The sequence below is a fragment of the Pempheris klunzingeri genome, chromosome 24, assembly GCF_042242105.1.
Source record: "Pempheris klunzingeri isolate RE-2024b chromosome 24, fPemKlu1.hap1, whole genome shotgun sequence".
Taxonomy (NCBI): domain Eukaryota; kingdom Metazoa; phylum Chordata; class Actinopteri; order Acropomatiformes; family Pempheridae; genus Pempheris; species Pempheris klunzingeri.
The window spans coordinates 9,485,450-9,509,690 of NC_092035.1; the positions used below are offsets into that span (position 1 = coordinate 9,485,450).

The window sequence follows — 24,241 nt, forward strand, 5'->3', positions numbered from 1 at the left end:
TACTGCGTACACAGGCATCAGTACGCATGACTATGGACATATTTGTTTGTGTGCGTCATTGCCAATACTCACAGCTGGAGAAGACGAGAGGACAGGAGTGTTCGTCCATTGGGAAATTATGGAGTTGCAGCTGGCATTCGGCGTTGATGGTCATCCTGGAGGGGAATGAAACGCAGAAAAATAAATACTCACGCAAACACATTCAAGCCACCAAAAAGGCTTCAGATCCTTCATTTCCCAGTCTGCAAAGCGCATGGTGTGAACGTGCCGTACTCGTCGTTGCTTACGTCCCATAATGCCCTTTTTTTGCACTAGAGTATAGGAAGCACTGGCTTCAAAGCAGATGGTGCGGGATCACACTCTGTTGCCTGCTTCATGTGTGAAATCCCTCAGAATGACAGAACTGTTTCATCGTCGACGTCAATTGTGGTTTGCGCAAAAGACGCCATTAACTTATAGGTCAGCCGCATCGCTATCTGACACATAAAACAAATGCTAAAGTCTCTTTTGGCACGTTATCCATTGGATCCGAGCTCCCCTGACGCAGCGGGATCTGTGCGTCTGGACCTCCGCGGGGCTGAAAACAAACACTCGCAGGGGGGTTTGCTATTTGACCAAGGTCTACTTTCAAATCCCGGATCCTCGGGTGAAATTGGATCCCCGAGACAGAAAAAGCTCATGGCAGAGCTCGAGGGTTCGTAAACCCAGGTGCCACTCCACTCTAAAAGAACCTGTCAAGTGAAATCCTGAATGTTTTTTTTGGTACTGTAGACAGACGCAGTGAGGGTTATTTTGTCATAAGGCCACACACACGCACACGCTCCCCCGTGTGTCATTACTCTACCACTGAGAAGCTGTCAGAAAGAACAGAACAAAATGAGCAGAAAAACATGACATGTTGTGAAAGAAGTTTCTAAGTTTCTGTCCTTTGCTGCTCCAGGTAAAGAAACGCTTTGTAGCGAAAACACAGATATTCAGATGTCAGTTTTGAAAACGTGCGGGGGGAACTGTCTAATGAATTTATGGGAGTACAAGTGATAATAAGCCACGCCGGCAGAACGGGAGTCGTAACAATTCTCTTAAAGGGTACGCTGTGTGTGCAGGACCCATTCTGGCCTCTCTGTTAAATACTGATTTCACAGTAACAGTGACAAGGACGTTCAAGGCTGGCCACTCAGTGAGCCTGCATAGAGGGACTGCTTGGCATTTTTCTCTCGTAGCATGATTGCAAATGTTGGAACAGTTCAACTTATTTGACACGACAATGTTTCTTGTTCTTCGCCGTCACTGACATATGTACAGAAACGCTCCATTGGCCACCTTAATGTTGCCGCCATTTTGCCAAGCCCGGTGTGTTCGCTGTAAAGGGGGGAGCTGCAGTTTTTCTGGATAAAAAGCCCTGTAACATTTCCATCTCAGCAGATTTCAATGACTCACTTTTCTTTTTTCCCCCATTTTCTGTCCAAGGGTTTATGATCTATGTGGAGTAGAAAACAACCGGCAGAGAAATGTTAATGTTATAGTGCTTCTTTATCCACATAAATCACAGCCATATTTGGATTTTTAGACATTTGACGATGCAATTGTGGACAGGAAGCGTGACAAGTTTCCTGTATTTTCTGATTTCCCTGAGATCTTCACACGTGTTTGCGGTACACTGGGCTCATTTAGAAAAGAGCGATGTCACATATTCTTTGCACCAATCGGGATTTGAATCGAGCGGTCGTTAATAACGGGGCTGTTTGCTTGTGTTCCCGGTCCGCTTTCAATCAAATCTGATCAAACCACGCGCTCCGTCCTGATGAAGCTAATTAGCTGAGCATTAAACTCTTGATGAATCATCATTAAGGATGTTTTTTTCCCCCCCTAACTTTGATTGTTGCTCATTTACTGATTAATATGACGTGTTACGGAGAAATACTTCAAGGGTAACTACGCCCTCAAACTCTGCCGGAACCTTCTCTTCCAGTGTGTTTGAAAAGCACACCAGAGGAGTGAGGAGGCACAAACTGGGGCTACAATTAACTAATGTTCTGCTTTTTGTTCCTGGAGCGGCTGCAGATATCACAGTCAGGGGGGTCAACAAACAGAACAGACCTGGGAGTCTTGCCCATCTCATCTTAGTTAGGAAGGGCTGAGAAAATTCGGTTGAACTGAAATTTCAAGTCAAAGCAAAGATCCGTGCCGACAACAACCTATGTGACGTGTAAAAACTGCACGCAAAGCTTTCAGGGACAGCAGGTGGGTGCTCTGACGTGCACAAACCGACTCGTGCGCCTAACTGATGTCATTAATCTGCATTTTACTGTTCATTCCGGCTGCAGTTTGTTTAAACTGAGTGTGGAGGTCGTACGTTGCTGCTTGCAACTTTCCTCCTTTTGCCCAAATTTGAATTATGAATACAGGACAACAACAAGCTTTAAAGTGAAATTGACGCTTAAGGTTGTTGAAAATGTGAGGGAACACAATTAGAGCCCTCTGTTCAATCCTCTCTCAACACTTACTTTTACTGTGTGGCCCTTTCTCACTCATTTTATCATCTTGTATCTTATCTTACATTATGTGTTACTTTTACCTGTTATCTTTACGTAAATGGTAAACGGTCTGTAGTTGTACACAATCGCTTTTACAATACATCCTCATTCAGGAGGAATCTAACTTGGGGGACGACACTACTTTCACACACTGAAGCGGCTTTGATGGATGGACGACCCACTCCGCCGCCATTATCTGTTCTTTCGCTCTGCTGACTCGGACTCGGTATCGCCATCGTTTTCCTGCTTCCTTTTGTTTGTCCTTATTTCTGAAGCGCTTGGTAACAATTTCATTAAAAGTTGTTAAACAAAGTTATCATCATCATTATCGTCATCTTCGTTATTATCAATCTCATCATCATCATCATCCTTATCACCGTTACACTGATTACAGTGAACGTGGGTGTAGTCGCCATCAGTGTTGGCGCTCCGGGTCACTTATTATAATTGGCTGAGGTGCAGTGAGAGCTACCTGTCAGGGATTTGCTGTGTGCGCTTCTTTGTTGGATCCCCCCCACACAAACACCCCTGTTGCTTTGGTCATACCACACTCTGTTTTCATGCGTTATGAAGGCTGTTACCTCAGTGTGTAAAGTATTTTTCCATTGTTCCTGATCCGGAGCAGCTGATTGGGCGTCGTTATCCAGTGAGAGTCGGCGTTCTTGGAATTCCTAAAGATGGTGTCGGGCAGCCAGATTAAGCCGACCATATTGCTGGTGGAACGAGAGGCACACAAAGAGGCAGAGGGGCGGAAGGTAAGAGACGAGCGCTGCTGAAATCCTTCAGACTTCTCTGAAATGCATGAAGCGGCTCCGCTCCCCGATAAGAGGATCATAAAATACCCGGGAAAACAAAGCACATCAATCAATTTGTTCCATTAATTACAGGGCTCTTCCCGAGAGACAGAGGACAATATTGTTCTCAAATGAGATATTCACAGTGAAACAATAGTTGCTACAGTGAAAGGAAAGAAAGGCTCACAGCATCAACACTTCATTAAAAAAAAACAGTTCAATAAAAATTGCTGGAATTATCCATACAGGTATCGATGTTTAGCTGAAATATTCACTCATTTATGTATTTGCATCCAGTCTACCTGTTGAGGGTGAGAAGCGGCATGCTGCTGCTGTTGTACCGCAGCCGGGTGTCCACCCAGGTCTGGGCAAAGATAATATCGATCTGGTACTCCTGGGGAGAGAAAACTACAGTCAATACACTGATCCCGCAACCCTCTTCAAAGCGGGACGGACCGACAGACGTCCGGTCCTCCTGGAGGAGCGCGTCGTGTGTTTGTTTGAGCGCAAATGTGTCCACATCAAAGAAAATACTAAAGCAGCGTGGCGCTCACTGGAAACGCTCAAATACACATTATGCTTTTGATATGGAAATTCAATCACAGCATCTGCACAAATTGTTTACTTCAGCACATTTTTTCACCTCAGCAATGACCCCCTCTTCTGATTGTGGGAAGTTGGAATCACATTTTTCTTACATAGCAGATAAAATAAGTCAAACTTTTCGTCTAGTTGGCATTGTTCGATGAACCTCTGTGTCTCTAGTGGTGGAAAAATGTCTTCTCTTCTCTTTTCATTGCACAGTATATGAAAGCCTTGAAAAGGTGGATTCTAATACACCTTATTTCCCCACAGTGTTAAAAGTGGAATAGACTCTTTTAATCCAGCAACCTTGGTGGATGGGTGAAAATAAAGCGATAAGATGGGCCTGGAAATAAATCATTTTTAATTGTGGAGATGAAGCTGTGCTCGCTTGGAGGTGGATCTGGTTCTTCTGCAGCTGACTGGCAAGGTATTAATGCAACCGCCCGATTCAGAGACCTTGAAGTTTAGGCACAAACGTCGGATCGACCGCGACTGGAGCCGGCGCGTTCCCCTAGAGAACCTGCATCCAAATAATGGCTAAATATAACCTGGCAAAATATAGCTGACAAAGACTGTCGTTCACTGATCTTTGCTTGATCTGGAATTATTAGCATTTCTCTTACATTTGGATAGAAGTGGGTTCTGCTGACAGCCGGCTACTCAGCTGTCCTCGCTCGCTCAGATCTCAGCAAACGCTCCGAATAGCACGCTGCTGCTCAAATGTTAGCGGCGTTACAGTTTGTGCTTAATGTGCAAGCAATATGGCTGCAGTTGCATCTCAAATTTCAACTTTGGCCAGTATATGTAAATGCTACTAGAAACATGAAAACCAGGTTACTGTACTGTTACAAACAGGGGCGGGGTGGAACTCACTATGACTTGAGGTGAAGGTGGTGATACAGCCGATGGAACGGCACAGCTCTAAAGGTGAATGCAGCCAAAAGCGCTGAATAAAAGTCTTATCAAAAGACAGAACAGGGTGCAGTCGTAGCCTGCAGTGATTTCACAACACAATCATCATCAAGTTCCTCTTCATGCTCAGTGAACACAAACTGAAACTTGCCACCGTGTTCGGTACAATCTAATCAAATGAGCGAATGTACAGTCCACCTGCAGGCTCAGACTCTACGCTCCAGTGTGTGTGTGTGTGTGTGTGGGGGGGTCCTCATCTTGTGTGGATTCTCTCCCACAGTCCAAATATATACAGGTTACGTTAATGGGTGACTCAGATAAGTGGTATGGATGAATGGATGTTATACCATTTATTATGTAAGATAACTGACTGAAGTGTTGTATGGTGAATCCTGGTCTGGACCATAAACGCCCCAGAGATCAAACATTTTTAAGACCTTTCGTCAGACAGTCAGGGAGCGCAACGGGCTATTCGCAGCTTCGGGTTGCCCGGGAGCCGAGGACCTCCGATATGGCCGGCAGAAGGTCAGCGCGCTGGCTGGAGGTCCTGTATAGAATGTAAACACGGCGGTCGGTAAGGTCAGGAGGTAAGAACGCTTTGGAGATCATTCGCAATCCTTCGCTCGTATGAAAAAAGAACAAAAGAATACTGGAATTCCAGAGTCTATTATGTGAGACAGACAGAGTGATCCTGTTTGGGAAAAAGCTGATCCAGGTTTAAGGGGAAAATGTGCAATTATGGCAGGATTTTCTCCACAGGCTTTCATTTGTAAACTTTGTCACATCTGTCTTTGGCAAAACTTTGTAAGGTGACTCAACAAAAGATACAGCGCAGGGTTTTAATATCCTGTGTCTTTCATTCACAGCACATACATGTCAGCGCAAACAGCTCTTCGTTTCACACAGTGTCACTGCCTCTCTGACCTTTTCCAAAAACAGACGGGTGAGACGTGACCTTCCTCTTGCATCTGTCACCGGCGCCCCCATTGTTACTGTGGGCCTGCGTGACCTTTGGAGGATAATGATAGGGAGACGCAGACGCTGGCAGTGAGCGCGTGGCTCGGTGTTACGTGTCACGCCTGGCACAGGTGAACTCTCACGGTGATCTCAAAATGGGATTTCCTGCTTCCACCGGGCGCTTTTGGGGACTACGCCTACAAGACGAGACGCCGAAGCGGGGCCGTTGTTCACGGACATTATGCAAAACGTGGAAGCTGAGTCTTGTGAGATATCGGACTCAAATTAAGCAAAGAGGCTTGCGTTATTCCCGTGGGGATCCGTTTCAGAGGCAGAAAACGAAGGTGCCGAGAGAGACCGTTACTCACAGCTACTGACAAAAACAATGAATCAAAGGCCTGTAGGTGAGATAATCAGGGGTGACTTGTGTTGTGTATTGTCTGCTGGGAAAATCCAACAGAAAAAGCCACAGACTGGGAGCTGCGAGTTCATTATTTAGGGTATAAATATTTGATTTTACGTCTTTAAATATTTACAATGTGATAAACTATTTCCATCCTGTCCACAGCAGGTGATAGGTACAGGAAGTGCTAGGAAACGCTCCCATGATCAAACGGTCATCTCTCACACGTGCTGTGAAGCCGATTCACCGTTGTGGAAGAAGGTGAGGACGCAGGCGACCGTCCTGCATTAACATGCTGGAAGACTTTCACATAATGTGAGCAACGCACCCTCAAAGATGTCATTTTCCTTCAGTACACGCTGGATATGAACACATTTACTCGCCGCTCCAAAAGGTGGGTAAAAATCAACACATTTGGCCTCGCCGTCTTTGGGAATGCAAATACTCTGAATCTGATAATACGAAATCCATTATTAAAGCCAAAGCACGTCTGACTGAAATTAATTAGCTTGACTTGAAGAGTCAGTACAAATAGCTTCCTCCTTATCCGGCCTCATCTTTGCGCGCAGGCCGATCGCTCCTTGCCAATTACAGACGTCGCTCAGCCACGCTCCTCATCCGTGTACCAAAACATGCCCCCCCCCCAAGAGGGCAGACGCGCTGTCTTTATAAGTTGGCGTTTGGTGGGAGCTCCATTGAAATCTTTCCACTCGCTGAGGCAGAAATGTTGTTCTTGCCTGAAAGTTTGAGACTTCATTAATAATGTGCCTCAATGGATGAAAGGCTTTTCTGGTATCAACATTTTAAAATCAGTAATCAGAATGAGTCACCCGTTGTTTACGGCCGATTCCTCCGGTCATGACGTGATGTGGGGTCTGCTCATGAAAATTAGAGCGGAAAACTAAAAAGGGAGAGAAAAAAAAAGCCTGAATGAGATGTTTGACACACAGTAACTTTCAGTTGAGGAAACAGAGTGTGAATGTAGGAGCTCCAGTACATTCACTCAAGGACTGCACCAGTTTTGTGGTGCTTTCAGGGTGCCTGTGGTTCGAGGCATTTCTACAAAGTCATGGGATTGAGAAAAGTCTGTTAGACACTTTTCATTCAGTAATTATTTCCATTTCACATTAAGATTCTTTTTTTTTTTTTTTTTTTATAAACATACTCTTGGCATTTTCTCTCCCTCTTCTCTTAATGAAATGACCAAAAAAAGTCAGTTCAGCCTGCCATAAATCTTTACCATTACCGCTCACTCATAATGGACACTCCTCTGCTTCATTGCTGATCAAGTAGGTTCCAATGAGCTCTAAAAGTGCAGTTTATTAGATTCTGCTTTGCAGTGAAGGGAATCTCACACTTAAGCAGAGATCACTGACTAATGTATTTCTTCAGGCAAAACCGATGCCGCATAGTTCGTATAAATATTTATAAGTGAAATATTTATATCTCCCAGACTGAGCAAATTTGGTGGCTGGACTACATTTCCAATCCCTCAAGAAGAAAAAAGATAAACATGGGTTCAATATCTGCAAGTCGTATGTCACAAGTCGTAGGTTTATTCTCAGCCCTCGCTTCCACGCTGCCGCCACCCCCCCCCCATCGTCTCCAAATAAACACATTCACCCAGAATGCATTGCTGTTGCTTTGTCCCACGGGCAGCCTCAGGGGGATGCTCCTTGTGTGCGACGGGCAGAAATAACGGTAAACACGACCATTCAACCGCCGCTTAGGGGTGACGATGAACTTCTGTCACATGTGTAATAAACAAAACTGCAGTACCTGCGGATATGAGTGGCATTTTAGAGATCGCTTTGGTGTGTGTGTGTGTTGGTCAAGTTAATTTCATAAACATGCTTTTGTCTTGTTCATCCCTGAGAATCAAACAAAGACCTTTGAAAGGAACAAAAGGGAATGATTTGCATACCTGCCTGTTCACCTGAAGTCCGTTTGTGTCGGCTGTGCTTCGCTGAGCAACTGGCTCGAGGTACAATCGACACCTGCGCTCTTTGTCTAATTCGAAGACAAATCATCTACTTTTGTTGGTACTGGAGGTAAAAGGCAGCAGTATTAGACGCAGCACAGTCTGCATCTGCTACTAGAGCTAGTACTGATAGTAGGAGCAGCAGAGACACGTTCACTTATGGACAAACTGTTCTGACAGAGTGTCACACCTTGCAAAGTCAAACCTTATACCTACACTAGAGTGGAAGCGTTATTGACATTGGGGCAAACTCGGTCACTGTCCACCATTGTCTGCTATGTTGCTGTTGTCACTACTGTATTGCATTGTGGGATATTTACGCTGGCGTAGTATGCAGTGTTTACAAACTACAATATTTCCACTTTGCGTATATTGGTTTCATACATACTAAAAGAATCATACATACCGTTTTAGGCCATTAAACAACAAGCTAGTCTGGAATTTCAAACACAGAATTTAATCTAAAACCAGATGCCACCGTTGATCCAAAGGATCTACGGTGATCTGAGGCAATTTGTCATCTTTAAAAACTTATACTGCAGCAGAAGATTGAGCATTACAGGTTAATTATTTACCAAGCTGAATTCTTAAGGAGGCAGACAACTAAATAAGCAAAATGAAATGGCAAAAGAAATGCCCCCCCCCCCAAAAAAAACAAAAAACTGCACCAATAAAATTGCCAAGAGGTGATATATTAATCCAAGTCGCCACGCCCTCACTTGATGATTTAACAACCCTCAGAGCACTGCTGTGTTTACTGCATCCTTTTCCTCTCTTGAACCAAGCAGCCAAAATCAGACAGAGACACCTTCAGGTGAGGCTATGGCTTACAGCAGAGCTACATAAATATAGAATCCTACTAGTTTTCTTGGAATATTCATTTTGAGAACCTATCAAAGTTTCAATGTCATTTCACTCTCAGATTTACAGTGCATTATATTAAAACTGAATCCTTGAACGAAAGTAAAACTAAAGCAGTGATTCCTCCCATCAGCACTGGCAGGATTTTCAAGTTCTGTGCCTTAATGCATAAAGTCTTCCTTTTCTCATTTGTCTCACACTATTTTTAAGGGCATGTTGCTTGTTTGATACCTGCAGCCCCCCCCCCCCAGTGTCTTTGAACAGGTGATCTTTTTTAGGATGAGTCCATCAAACACATACTGCTCATAATTAATTTATATGCCGAGTTTCACTTCAAACACTAAATTTCTGTATACGTTGAGTCTGAGGGGAAAAGAAGCGGAGGAGGAGAAGGCGAAAGCGGAGGAACCGACTCAGAGAGGAAACAGTCGAAGGTAATGGAATCTAATAAGGAAAAGGGAGGTGATGAGGGCCAATAATGAGAACTGAAAGACTGAAGAAAGTACAAACGGAGTTTTGTCATCTCGCTGTTACCGCTATATCGGCTAATCGATACGGGCCGACTCTCAAAATAATTTTTAAACAAGTCAGTGCCGGGCTTCCGTAGGGTTAACGCTGCAGCTGCTGGTTGTGCTTTGTTCCACCTGCCACAGGATGTAGACTGATGATGGATATCCACCTCCACCACCCAGCTCCACCTGCTCTACTTCCTTATTTCCAGTCTCACAAATGGCATCTCTTGCCTTGTTGCGTTGTCAGTTGTTGTTCTGTGCTGTATTGCCCCGGAGGGTTTTTATCACTTTCACAGCTCTCTCCAGCTTGGATTCGCTGGGGAGCTTCCTACCTACTCCATAAGTGCAGACAAGTAAGTCAATATTGGACGATACTGCAAAAACCTGGATTATGTTCAATGACTTTCCTTTACAGAGAGCAGAAAGCCTCCTTTTTCCAGCAGCCTGGCTGTCATCGTTTAGTCCGCAAACAATTCGATGGACAGTGTTCACAACATCTCTAAAGAGCAACTACATAAAGACCCGACAATATACACGCACATCCACAGGGTTGGGTTACTTTGAAATGTAATCAGTTACTGAAAGCAAATAACACGGCAATCTTAGTCATTATAGTAATGTAATTACTAGTAATGTCATTACTGTAACTGGGTTACAAAACATGCAACAGCCACAAAATCCACAAATATTCTTTTTCCTCTCCAAACATGTTCAATGCAAGTCAAATGCATTTTGCATGTTCAGTATTTACAGATGGTCAAATCAGAACAAATCTATACGGCCACAAACTGCAGGTTTAGTGTGTTGATTCTATGTGTGATGCCATTGCTGCTGTAACTAACCAACTAAGGAAGTTCTGTGTAAGTGATGGTGATACTGCCAGGAAGTGAAGGCAGTTGTGGAGGGCCGCTGCTGCGAGAACCCTCCGCCTTCTTTTCAACAATTAACATTAGTGGGATGCTTGTTTAACAAACTATGTCAGAAAAACTTTCATGAGCGTTAGCATTGGCTATCATGAAAAAAGCTAAGTCATAAAAAATGTGATCAGGTGATCTTTGATAATGTAACTATGAATGCACATCTGGGCTGATTAGTTATTTTTGGTAATCTGATTACATAATCCTGACATGTCCATTACTACCAAACCTGTTTCTCATGCACTTCTGTTGTGTGAATGGCTGAATGGAAATATAGTATTAAAGACCAGGAAGGCTCTACACAAGTACACTCCAACTACCTTTTACCTGCTCATTACATAAGTGGAAGACAACCTTCTGCCCTGCTCCTGATCGTAAATAGTGAAGTGAAGACTTCTACAGGACAGAGGGCAGCTCTTCCACTAACATGTTGCTGTCATGTCTGGATAAGCACCCTGGTCACAAAGTCAATCTTACGAGGACGGACCTGTAGCGCTTCGTTTCACTTTCAACTGAACACCATCAGATTAACGTAAAGGCTGCAGCAGGTTATTATAGAAAAAACACAAGTAGATTAGATTTTAGATCTGAAGTTCCCACTATTAGACACTGGTTTTGCAAAAACAACTTTAGATATTTGATTTCAGTAGGTTTGCAAGCACAACACTACGTAACAAGAGGGGCCGTATTGGTGGAGGTGAGCAACGTCTGAGTGCCGTCTACGTTCAACAGGTGTCGCCGTTTTCCAAAAAGGTCACATATGACAGTTATGTAAGGAAAAATCATTTTTAATCTTATTACTTGTGTTGCCAGGCGACAGAGGTTTCTCATCCACCTCAGACTATGTGATTAAGCACATTGAATGCCATTTCGTTTTCCCGAATTAACTTAAGAGGCCGTTTTAATGCTGTCTTGGAGCAAGAGGTAAGGAACAGCGACCTTCTGCACTGCAATCAGATAACCTTTTCTTGTGCGTTTTTTCAGTCTCACTCTCCCAGCACCTAAATGAGTCACATCATTGAAGGTCAAGCCTGGAAAAGCTAGAAAAAACACAAATGCTGCACACACACCAAGACCGCATTAAAATGCACTTTAAAGTGACGTCTGACATCTGGAACAAGCACGTCCTCTCAGCTGGAGCCGTTATTTTTTTAGTGAATTCCATCAAAAGGCACGCTTTGGACTGTTGTGGCCCTTTTCGTTGTTAAACCCCATCAAAGCCGAGGTGACGCGGCACAGCAACTGTCGTCTTTGCTGTCGTGTAAAACCAATTCTCGTAGTGGAAGATTGTAAATTCATGTCCTCTAAACGAGTCCTTTATTTTCCTCAGAGAGACACAGTAAGATCCTAAAGAGCAGAAGAATTGAAGGACCCTCGCTAGCACTGTATTCAAAGAATAAGTGAGCTCCAAGTGCATCACATAGTTCTTCAGCGTGTGGAGTATCATCAAACAAACACACCGATATCACACACACACACACCTTCACACTGGATGCGTTTCATGTCCTGAATTGATTAGTGCTCTCAGTGGCACCAAGATGATCTTCAGACGGACTAAGAAGTGTTTTGTTTAGCTTGGCCTTGCTTGTTTTACACATTTCTCACCTTTAATTGAATTAGAGTACTCAGGTAAAATCTCACCCAAGTATACTCAACATATTAGGAATCTGCTACAAGTGTGCCATTTGTGATGTGCTAACAATGTGTGTAGCACATAATGGTATGTCATTAGTGCTACTAAACAAACTAAAATATAATAAAGTGCACTTGGCTGCAACATTTTGAGACACCATTAACTCAAGCGCAACTTTACTAACGCTGTACTTTTGGAATTCCACTTTATTCCAAATGCGTTCCAACGGGAAGCACGTTTTGAATTATACTTTAATTACTCTTGAACACAAGAAGAATTCAAATAAATTATACATTTTGCTTAACATTTAAAAAGTACTGTGTTAGTAAAAGATGGTGTGCTTACGTATATTCAAGTGCATCGTAATTGTGTTTCAAAATAGAAAACCCAAGTACATCTTATTTTATTAAAGCATGTGTTTAGTAGCGCTCATCACATCATTAGCACATTAAGTGCATTCTAAATAGCACACTTATCATGCATAAATATATGCAAAGATGAAATACCAAGTAATTAATGTCAACCTGAATCAACCCCCTTCTTGAGCAGCACACACTGCATGAACATAAGCAGAACATACTGTATCTGTGTTTACATTTAGTTTACTGTCTAGTCTGACCGGAGCATCCTAAAGTTCTTAAAATTATCTGAAATGTTTGTACAAGGTTTGCTGAAATTAGTGGTGGTGGTTCCAGAAGTGGTACCTGGTTCTGATTGTAATTGCAAAGATTTCATAGCCCACTGTATCTAAACTCTCAGCAGCATTTACTCTTGAATTTCTTCAGATGAAGAAAAGTCCAATATTCACTCTTTTAGCTCCATTTTTGTTCTCCAACTCCTGAGGGAAATGCCTCCCTTTAGCTGTGAAATGCTCCACTGTTTTGACCGACGAGCTGCCAAATGTGTCTGAGTTGGTACTGGACAGTTAGTGTACAGTACATTTATCAGAGTTTTTTTTCTTTGTTGTAAACAGTTCCCTGCTGTGGCCGAAAAGGATGCTAATGAGAGCCATGAGAGTCAATCGAAAAAGAAAAGTTGACTATAAACTATATAGTCGGCTATAAAACTGGTTCAAATAGCTGAAACACAAACGTCTCAAAGAGCTGATGGAAACTCCAGTCCAGTGATAACTGCGTCTGTCTTTCACGCACACTGTATTAATACCCACATATTGTAAATATAAAATTGATTATCGAGGCTTTAAACAAAAACGTGACATCTACCAAGCTACTGCGACAACTTAGACACTATCAAATTGTCAGGTGAGGTATTTTCTGAATCCAGGTAAGTGTGCCACATTATCCAAGTATCTGTATGCGTTATTACTGCATTATTGGAACTGTTTGTCATTATTAACCTTATCCATCAACTCAGATATGTGACACTTCCTTTGCCATTCAGGGGAAAAATGAAGGTTCTGCCCATTGCACAGTTTTGCATCCAGACTAAATTGTGCAATATTTATCTGAAACATCCATTGTAGGCACAGCGACAAAAAAAAGTCGACTTGGATACTGGAAAATATCTGTCCCCTAGAATCAAACTGGTTCTTAAACATTAAGCACGCTAGCCAAGTAAGCCATGACAGATTTACAAACATTATCAGTAGTGCATAAAGCCAAAATGGGCTGAGAATATTGAACAGAAATGAAAGGAGACGCAGAGGGAGGGAAACACAATGTTCCTTTTAAGTCCAAGAGCCTCTTCTGAGGAGGGTCGAAGCCTTTGATGTATGTTTCCCATGTGTGTGTGCATGCGTGTGTCTTTATCTCTCCATCCATCTCTATCATGTGTAAAGATAGAGAGAGAGATAGATAGATAGATAGAGAGCGCTCGTCTTAGTCTGTGTTGTTGTTTGTATACTTTGTAAGTATGTGTTCCTGCCACAAAAATAGCTTCATCTGTCTTTTCAGAGTGGAGGTTCAGGGTGTCCTTCAATCTCAGAGGACTCAATTATTCAGTGAGTTCGACTCCCTGTTGCATCGAAAGGTGCGCGCTTTCTTTCGTTCGGACAAGGTTTAAGTGCCTGTGCAGGTTGAGTCTGCTTTTTGGGACAGCAAAATCACAGGGGATGAATGAAACGAGAATAAACATGAGAATCCCTGAGTCAAGACTCCAGCGTGTACTTTTCCCTTCCCGTTCGCCCCATTCATATTTACAACCACGGCTTAAAGGGGTAGCGGTGTGATTTATGCATACGTTTAAAGTCTATGAAGTCTGCCGTAAAGTACTCTTTTATGCAAAAGCACACCTGCTTTATCAACCTTCATCGCATAAGTGGAGCTGCAGGATACACGGCGTCCCACCACCGCTGATTGAAATGCCAGGAATTCAACCTGTCTGCGGAAATTAGATTCAAGCAACATCTCCATTCAGAGGAAGTGAAGACTTGAAACTTAAAAGTGAGACATGATAAAATAAATTCATTAACAGCTGCTTTGTTCTCAGGCCAAGAACAGTAGGAGAAAGCATTTCTAGAATCATAGTACTTTACACTGATACATTTTTGCTTTCATTGGGAGATAGCACCTTTTTTATCAAGCCGGTGAAGTGACCAGATGTGCTCGGGGTCCTGCGTTTACAGATGACATTACAAGTTATGATATTATGACTGAATGTACATTGAAAAGAAAGCCATGTGTCCGCACCACATGCTTTGTTGAGCAGCCACCTGAAAATAGTCTTTCCCCCAAAGCCCCCTCCCCAGCACACAAAAACACTGCCCAACTAGCGTTGAAATGGTCGTCGTAAACATTATGTAAGCCCAGTGGGTGTGTTTCTTTTTAGTGCTTTCTAATGTAGAGCCAATGGTAATGCCCCAACGTGTAACATCAAGTAGAGCAGGTGCCTACAGCAGGAGTTAAATTTCACTTTCCATCAAAACCCAAAACAGAAACAACCTAGGCAAGTTCAAACCTATGCATACATATTAGGATATATCCTCTGGGGACCGTGAATTCCAATCCATCCAATAGCAGTAGAAATGTCTCCAAACTGGAGGACCAGTCAACAGACTGACATTGCCATCCCTCAACTATTCTGCAGTCTGACTGAAGAAAAACCGTATTTTCTAATTATCGAGATGGAAAAAAAGGTTACATTTTGCAGCAATACAGAATCCAACCGGCTCCCGTGCTGCTGTTGATCCTCCACAATAGCCACAAAAAGAGTCAAAATAATTACAGTGCTGATTGCGCGCTCACTGTTTGGAGACGGCTGTAAACAAAATGAAAATGCACCTTGAACTGACAGCGCTCAATCGCAGCAGAATAAAAGCCTGGCTGTGCTGTCCCGCCGTGGCCTGCTTTGTGTTTTGGGTCAGTAATAACATCTTAATCTGCATGCTGACTAATAGATGGAGAATCTTTGTGTCAAAAAGACTGAGGGCTGTGCTAGATTGATGCCTCTTCAATGAGAATCATCATTTGTCCTCTCCGTCTCTGACTCTCTTTAAATTATGGAATGATAAATGTGTTCATCGTCGAGTGTCGGCTAATTTCGTTAGCTCGCCTTTGCGAAGAGTGCCCTTGATCTTAAACCTGAATGAGAAAGGATTCGCGAGAACCATAAATGAAAATGAGTTTCTATTCATCAGCCGAGCCTCCGCCAACAGTGCAAATTAAAAGTAGAACAAAAAATAAATAAATTAAGGATCTCATGAGGAGAGGTGATCAAAGACGATGAGAAAAAAAAAAAGCGTTTGGAATCGTTCACACACACAACTTGTACTTCAGTGGATTCATCAATCCAAACAGTAGAAAGCAAAGGAAAGCTGTTCACACAGACAGAGCGAGCATGTACAGACTGCTGCTTTGTCTCGGACTTCATGTACAGAAAGACAAAAAGGATAAAACCACACAACCCACACACACACACACACGTACGTAGCTGCTTTGAATTATTGCATCTGTCAAACGGGGACGTTTTCTCTTGGCTCGGTTTGACATCTCTTCAAAGATTATTCGTGTAAACACATTTGACTGGACTACTGTAGATGGCTGTCTGTACTGGATGTATCAATCCCTCTCCACTCACTCAGAGAGAAACTCAGACTATGAAAAATATGAGTAATATGGCACAAACAATATCATGAATTTGGGAATAATAGAATCTTAAACTGGTTCGTAATTAGCAAAACAACATGGCTCATCAAATTTGTATAGAGGGATGACTGTTGACATCACTACTCAATTATAAAAGAAAATAGATGTAAAAGAAGCAGTTGCACCCGTTTGACAGTGAAAGCAGAAATTCAGTCGTGACTAGCAGAGGACTACAGCTCGACGTGGCACTACATTCTGCATAATTAGTTTGGTTGTCTCCTTGCATTCACATGAGCTTTTTGACATGTGTGTCCGCAAACGCTGTCTGCTATTTTTCAACTAGAAAACATCGATATGGGATCTCCATAGCAAGATCGAGCCTTGAGCGATTTCCAGAAAACATGTATATTTATAAAATGATATAGTACGTTTTCACTGCGAATGTGATAAAAAGCTACGCTGTGGCACAACTGTCACACGGCCACAAATAGCAGCCTGACACTTCCACATAGGTGGAAATTATCTGCTTTGACACCTCAGTCCCTCACTGATGCTTAAAAGAAGTGTTTCCTCTCTGGCTCAAGGCAACAAGTGATGTCTAGTGGCTGCAGTGCAGATAATGCTGTAGATGTGTTCATTTCTATTTTGTGTAACTTGCTCCTGTTAATTGCCTGCTGAAGACAGTAGATCATTAAAAATCAATCGTGAAAATTTTGTTTCACTTCTTTGAAAAAAAATAGAATACAAATAATTTCCAGAAATAGTTGGTCACTGTAGTCTCTAGTAAACATCGCTCAAACAGCCGTAAGTAGTGTGTTTGATGGGGACTATTTTTATCTGCAGATTGATCCACATTTGTCTGTCTAGTGGGCAACTAGGAAACCTGACAACTTAACAGAGTTCATGTGCTCAGTATTGTTTCTGGGGATGAGTGGATTTTAAGACTTGAGGAGTTGCACACAAATGACTAGAGCCAAAACGATTAGCAGGTTAAATAGTCAATCGTTAAAAAAAATAAATAAATCGATGTCAATTCTGGTAATGTGAAGATTTGCTGCTTTTCACCGTTTTGATATATAGTTAGATCAAGCCTTGAAGCAAGGAAATGCATCTCAAACAAAGGTGGTTTTATCTCCATGGATGAACATATTGAAGGTGTTGCTTCCATTTGATTTCTCAGGCGGTATCAGGATTGGGGATATCAATGGGTAGTCACGGCCTCAGCTTGACTTCACGTAATCGGTCTACTTCATGGACAGAGCAGGTGGCTCTAATCATTTTACATTCTATTCATTACACAGTAGAGCGGCAAATTCCAGACTCCGCCCACTCACCAGCTAAGACGACAGCGTCGACGACAAGGACGTAGTGCCGATGTCTAAGCGCATCCGTCTTTGTCAGTTTACCGGCTGTGTTATCCGACTCGCCCAGCAGCAGCTATAAAAGCCCAGCACTTTCCCTTGACTTTAATGCCGCTAATGCCGTTTAATCACTCAACCATTCATCACAGTACGTCTGAAATTACTATCAGCTTCATTTGGCATTGCTTCATCCCTGCTCGTGCCCATTACCGTTGGAGCAAATGAGGAAAGATAATGTGTTTTGTTCAAAGGCAGATGAGAAGCTTCCTGGAGTTCGGTCACTGACTGCGCTGTAACGCTGGAGACCCTCGCTGAGCGTATCATCAGTATGGATCATGATTCTAATAAACCTTGGAGACTTGACCTGGTTTTTCACGTGGAAGTTAAGCACACAAACACTGGGATCTACAGCCGTGAAGTCCAGAGGGAGCAAACGCGCTGAATGGAGGTTTCAGGCCAAATGAGGGATTGGACTCAAGCGAGAGGAAGAGTGTAGCACAGTGGGAGTGTGAAAGAAAAGAAAAAAAAAAAAAAAAAAGCCAAGGCCAAGCCATGCTGACGGAATCCGTTGTTTACTCTGACATTAAAACATCTCCACAGAGAGAGGAGGACGGATATAAGGGGAAGACACACTGAGGCGGACGGAGAGAACGAGATAAGAGTTGTGACTTTGCACTAATTCCAGTCCAGTCGACCCCTAGGGCGGCTGGGGATTCACGTTCCACTGCCCAGCGTCCATCGGCCCTGACAGGGTGAAGCCAATCAGCGCTTACGCAGGAGGAAAATCACTGGAATGACACAGTGGGATCCTGTTCCCCTCTGAAACAAAGTTTGGGCTCCCACAGCGATGCCCAGCCCAGCCATGCCTCGCCTCACTGACCCACTGCAGGCTGCAGGACTTTTAAATTCACAACAACTTCATTACTCCCAGTGGTCTGTGTGTGTGCCTGTGTATTTGTCCTACATTGTAGAAGAGATGCACCGTCTTCAAAATAACAAAGTTAATATAGACAGAGTCTACATGCTTTGTAAAAATGGACCTTTGCAGTACAAAAAGTACAATATAAAATGATTAGTTTGAAAATAAATGCTAGAATCAACATTGTTTGCATAGTTATAAATAAAGACAATGAGATCCTGAAACAGCTCAACTCTGAAAAACAGTTTACAAAAGGTGTCAATTTAGAAATTAACACTTCAATCGCTTATAGTCAGAGGATGATTGAGAAAATGTGTTCAGCTCCTTTAAACCACTGAAGGAAACAATTAATCCAACCCTGCCCCTCTAAACTAAGCAGGACCCCATGGCTTAGTGCTCTGACCCGTTTTTTCACTATACATACTTCCCTTGGCTCCCATTATCAGGTGTCATGAACTCAGCGATCATTTCTTCTGCAGTGATACGTGACTGTACCTTCACATCCAACCCGTCACCCACAGGAGAGAAGTTTGCCTGTCCCTTTAGTGTCATGAAGACATATTACAGTTGGCAATAATTCACTGAATTGTTTGGCTACACTGGAAACAGATCCACCACTTCTTCATCAATTATATTTCTCATTAAGTAGCTGCTCAAGAAATGTTTGCTGCCTCAACAATACTTTCATATTAAGGATTACAACTTTTAGTGTCAAATACCACAGTTGGTATTCAATTCAGTCAAGTCAGTTTTATTTATATATCACATTACAATCTGCAGGATATGATACCCTCGATCATTAGACCCCCAATTTGAAAACTCCCAGAAAAACCCTTGACAGGAAATAAAAAAAGGAAGAAACCTCAGGAAGAGCAACAGAATGGGGATCCTTCTAGCAGGGTGTAGGTCACAATTTGGTAATTTTGCTGCCTCTCTGTGAATGAATTAATGATAGCTTAGGAAAAAATACAACCAATTACAGTGACTACAAAGTTCACAGTATTTTTCAAAGTAACTGCATTTCCTGGTGGCTCCTCAGAGTCCAGAGTGCAAAAAACAACTGCATTCCAAATTAAATTTAGCCAGTTGCACTGAAGGAGGAATCCTAAAAGTCCTCTGCTAAATGACTGCATAGTAATGCTCTGGCACAAAATTAATAGGGTTAATTTGGGGCAACTATGTTCAGTTACACTCATTTAAAATGTATTCCACTATGCCAAGCCTTTATTTGAATTACACGATAAACAGCCGTGCTTTCCCACTTGCATTAGTTTTTAAACAGATTAGATTAATTAATTTCTGCCGTAATCTCAAATGGCAACGAACTGCAGGAAAATGTACAGGTATGCAGCACATTGTTCCATACAAGACTTGCTTTTTTGTAATTAAACTCTGAATGTGCAGATGTAGTATTAATATGATTTAAGGTTTTAAAATACTACAAGTTGCACGCTACTGCAGACCGTAAGAGAGGCTAAACTGCTTTTATATCTAGACATTTATTGTTGCCAGGCAACAGTCACGACTCAACATCTGGTTATCTGTTATGTGTTCAGAGATAAAGCTTTCATTATCACATCTAGCTCATTTAATATTTGAAAAGCAATACATTTATGATGTTTTGAGAGAGAATTTTCAAGCAGAAACATTTATTTTATATTTGACTGTATTGAGAGACATTGCACGGAAGCGTTGCATGATACATAATGAAAGGCTGCATTTATTTAGTCTACTGCTCTCAATTCAAGGCCAACAGACTGCTAATACTTTCAATTTTCTGAAAAATGGCTATTTTCTTATTATCAAGCTTTCACTTTCAGCATTTCATAGGTTTTATGGCATCTGATCAAGCCTTCCATAATGAAATATGCATTGATGTCTTGGTCTTTTTCCAAAAACACTTTTCCCTTCTAGTCAAACGTTCTGGGAATTTCCATTCTGGTGCAAAAGCTCCAGTTACTAAAAAAGAAAAAGCTAAAAAGCATAATAACTAGAAGAATAAGACTTTGTTATACCCGAGCCTGAGAGGAGGTCTTCTCCCCTCCACAGAGACACTAACTGCTGTCTAACTCGATAGGGTTGAGCTTTCATAGCATCATTTCTTTGCCTCTTCTGGGTTTTTAAACTCTCTCGTTTGCTTAATCCGAGCTGATCCAAAGGACGTGAACAAAGCACCCGCACCTTCTCCCCTGGCTTTCTTCTACACAGAAACAGACGTGGTGGCCAGCACGACCTCCAAATACAGCGTGAGAAACGGCAGCGTTCATGTATGATGATGCTAATGTCAGACAAATGTGTGTGTGTGACTGGGGGAGAGAGAATAGCTTTAACTCACCATATCGATGGATGACACCGGCCCGATGCTGTTGACATATATGCCCACGTCGATGACTGTTGGTTTCACTGCAAGAGCCAGAAGGGAGCAGAGTGAGTGATGGTAGCACATATTGTAGGTGGGACACATGTGATTTATACATGCAATCGTTCCATTTTATTTGTCATTTGTTAGTGTTGTCATCCTGCAGTAAGGTGCGACTGTGTCCACGGCCTAAAAATCAATCCATAATCACATTTAAAGCAACATCTATCAACATTCAGTGTCACCTTGATAAAAAAAGGAGATGAAGGCAGAGACATGCATCCATCCAGAGAAAAAAAGATTTACTTCTGAAATCAGAAAAGCGCCACTGTGCTTCCTGGAGCAGTTGCTGTGTTACCATGGCAATTAATAGCATTTCCAGTAAGTATCTAGGATCCTGGCTAATTTTGCAGGGGAACAACAACATTTATGTTGGTTCGAGGAAGCAAAAATTGGAGCATCAGAAATGTGGAATGGTACCAGCGGTAAAGCATTTTAGCAATCTTTGTTTCATTTCTGTAAAGCAGAGAAAAAGAGGCCTTTCCCAGTGCCTCCTCGAAACCTCCAAGAAACGCACCCACACGCAGACACAAACACATCCACTCAAACCGATTAGGTGGTGGTTAGCGTGACGCGAGACCTCTAGGACCACATTACTTGTGATCATTTCTATGCCACTTTGGTCCATACTGAGCCAGCTCACTAACTATTCAATGGATTGCGAGTACATTTTGTACAGATATTTAGACTGTATAAATCATGGACATGATGTCACCCAAAGTGGGCAGCTCCCAACATCGCCATCTTGTTCATCCAACTACCTGTTGGGAACGAGCAACGAATGAACTACAATATATTTCATTAACATTATACTTCTTGCCTTTTCCCTGATGGTCCGGATCTGAATAAGTCACTATGTGAAAACTAGTGGCCAGCAGAAACACTAGCCACCCCACGTCACTCAAAGCAGCCACCTCCCAAATTTTGCATAACTTGAAACGCAGCACATACACTGCACACACATGCACAGTTTTGTCCCTTTGGAGTGCTACAGAATACAACAATTGCAGAGCCGCTTTCAGACAAGAGCGTAAATGCAGGTTGAGCCGCTTGGTTACAACACATTACAAGGTTAAGCACAGTGCATGTGTGAGAGCTCTTGTACTTCTACCCTTGTGAGTGTAATATTTGGTTTGTATTATTTTGCAGGATTGTACCCAGCAGATCAGACGTGCCTGGAATCTGTGGCCTGGCTGGGTTAGCCGTTCTGCCAAGTGGTGTGTTGTCTCAAGTCTCTGTGGGACATGGAGTCTTTTTGACAAATGCCAAAAATACATTAAAGGGATGGTTTGGATTTTTTGAAGTGGGGTTGTTCGAGGCACTCGTGAGGATCCGTAGTCAGTGGTGGCTAAAATACCTTTTGCCGCTGCCTCTGACCGCAGCGGCTAAGCAGTCCTTAGCGTCTGTGACGGTAATCCTGCCTGCTTGTCCAACAGGGTTGTGAAAACCACCATTTACTGTAGGTATCACAGTGACGATGAATAAGCATCTAATACAATCCTCCTTCAAAAAACCCAAACAATGCCTTTAACTCAAAGATGTTGAGTTGTATGCACACAAGGAATTTTAATCACAGCACTTTTGTGAAATTCTAAAAGACTGGGGAAATCTTCGTTTGACTTTCTTTGGCTCAGTTTTATCTGCATTGTACAGTTAAATTCCTTTTTCCATAGTTACACTGAGGCGTTGTAGCTGTCAGCCAACATCACCACCTCATTGTAGCACAACATTGGGAAATAAAAGCATTATGTTCAACTTTGTTTGTACTCCTTCATCCACAAAGAAAAAGGTGCCTTAGAGCAGTGCGCTTAACCGCTGACCTTGCTCAGTCAAGCTTCTCACCACCCTGCAAGAAGAGTCTGGTGTGTCACAGAGCAGCTTCCAGGTGTGAACGTCTGCACCGCAGTGAGTATGGTGCAGACCGATGCTGAGAAAGTGCAAATATTCTCAAGTAGCCAGCTCAGATACAGGCTGATAAGATGGTGACAAGATGGAAAAAAGAACACTGCAGTCGCTAAATGAATGAAGATACTAGTGTTACTATTTGGATATCTTCAGACAGCAGCCTAACAGCACTAAACAGATGGCACTGCTCGCATCATGTTGGTTGTCACATGTTGGGGAAAGGGCTACTTAGTGAATCCATGACCCGTGTTACATTCAATTCAATTGTTCTTTATGGTTCACTGACATTCAAGACTTTCTATATTGTTAAATTGCCTTCTCAGTCATGTAATTTGAATGCTCTGTGACGCTGATATCGCTGAAAATGAAGTGCACGCGGGTGTGCACATCTGCGCGTTATGTCCCCGCGGACCTGCTGTGCTGGGCCACTGATGCAAATGGTTTTGGTTAGTGAAGGCCTGCTGGGAGGCGTTGATTCAATTCCAACATTATGTTCTGCTCTACCAACTGGACAATGAGGGACAACAATACTGTCACACTTCTGATTATCTTTTTGCACACAATTCAGCTTGTACCATGCCTATAAACAATAAAGACGTGTTCTGTGATCTTTAGGTTAAAAGCTGCCATCATTCAAAAAATATAGCAGCCAGTATATGGCATTTTTGGACTAGACTGAAATATCTCAATCAATCCTAATAACGTGATTACTTTTCCTCCAACACCATCAGCAAGTTGAGATTTTTACTCATTTAGTAACATATCACAATATTTACTAGATGAATTGGCACAAATTTCAATTTGGTTTATGGCAAAATACCATCCAAAACTAATGACATTAGACAAAGTTAACATGCTGACGTGAAACTAAGATAAAGAACACGGTAAACGTTATAGCTGCTAATCATCAGCGTGTAAATATTGCCAGGTTGCGAGGCTGTAGAGCTTGTAGACCTGATCCCTCACTGGCTTCCCATCTGTAAACACTGCCAGCTATATGAGCACACTACTCAGAATTGAACCCCCTTACACCCAGAAGAGGAATATTCGTGTCAATTTTTGCTTAAAATTATTTTCAACTTACGTTTCCTCTTAGCATCATTGTGGTCACTGCCTAGCATCTCCAACCCTCTTTGTCTGGTGCCATTACTGGGCATCAAGCCCATGTTCGGGCTCCGAATCAAATCTTTATCGTCCATTTGGGGAAAATCTGGCAGTGAAGGCATGCGGGACAATACATAGTCACAAAATAGAGAAATACATAAGACACATTCATTGTTCATTGAGGGACTGGAGCGAATTCTAGCATGCACAGGGAAACCCCAGGACTGACTGCCAGTGTGTTACAAATCAGACAAAGACAGACAAAGGTTCACAATATTCACACCGTTAGGCAATGTAGACCAGTCCAGCTCATCTGCATGTCTGCAGATTATGGGGCAGAAACACCTGGTGGAAACCTAGGTGACAGAGAGTGCGAGTGATTACAGTGGAAATGGAGAGAA

The 24,241-nt window shown here is 42.5% G+C and overlaps 1 pseudogene; it reads right to left on the minus strand.

The window, feature by feature from the left end:
• LOC139223584 (gamma-aminobutyric acid receptor subunit gamma-3-like) overlaps window positions 1-24,241 on the minus strand; it is a 71,789-nt pseudogene that overhangs the window by 26,858 nt on the left and 20,690 nt on the right.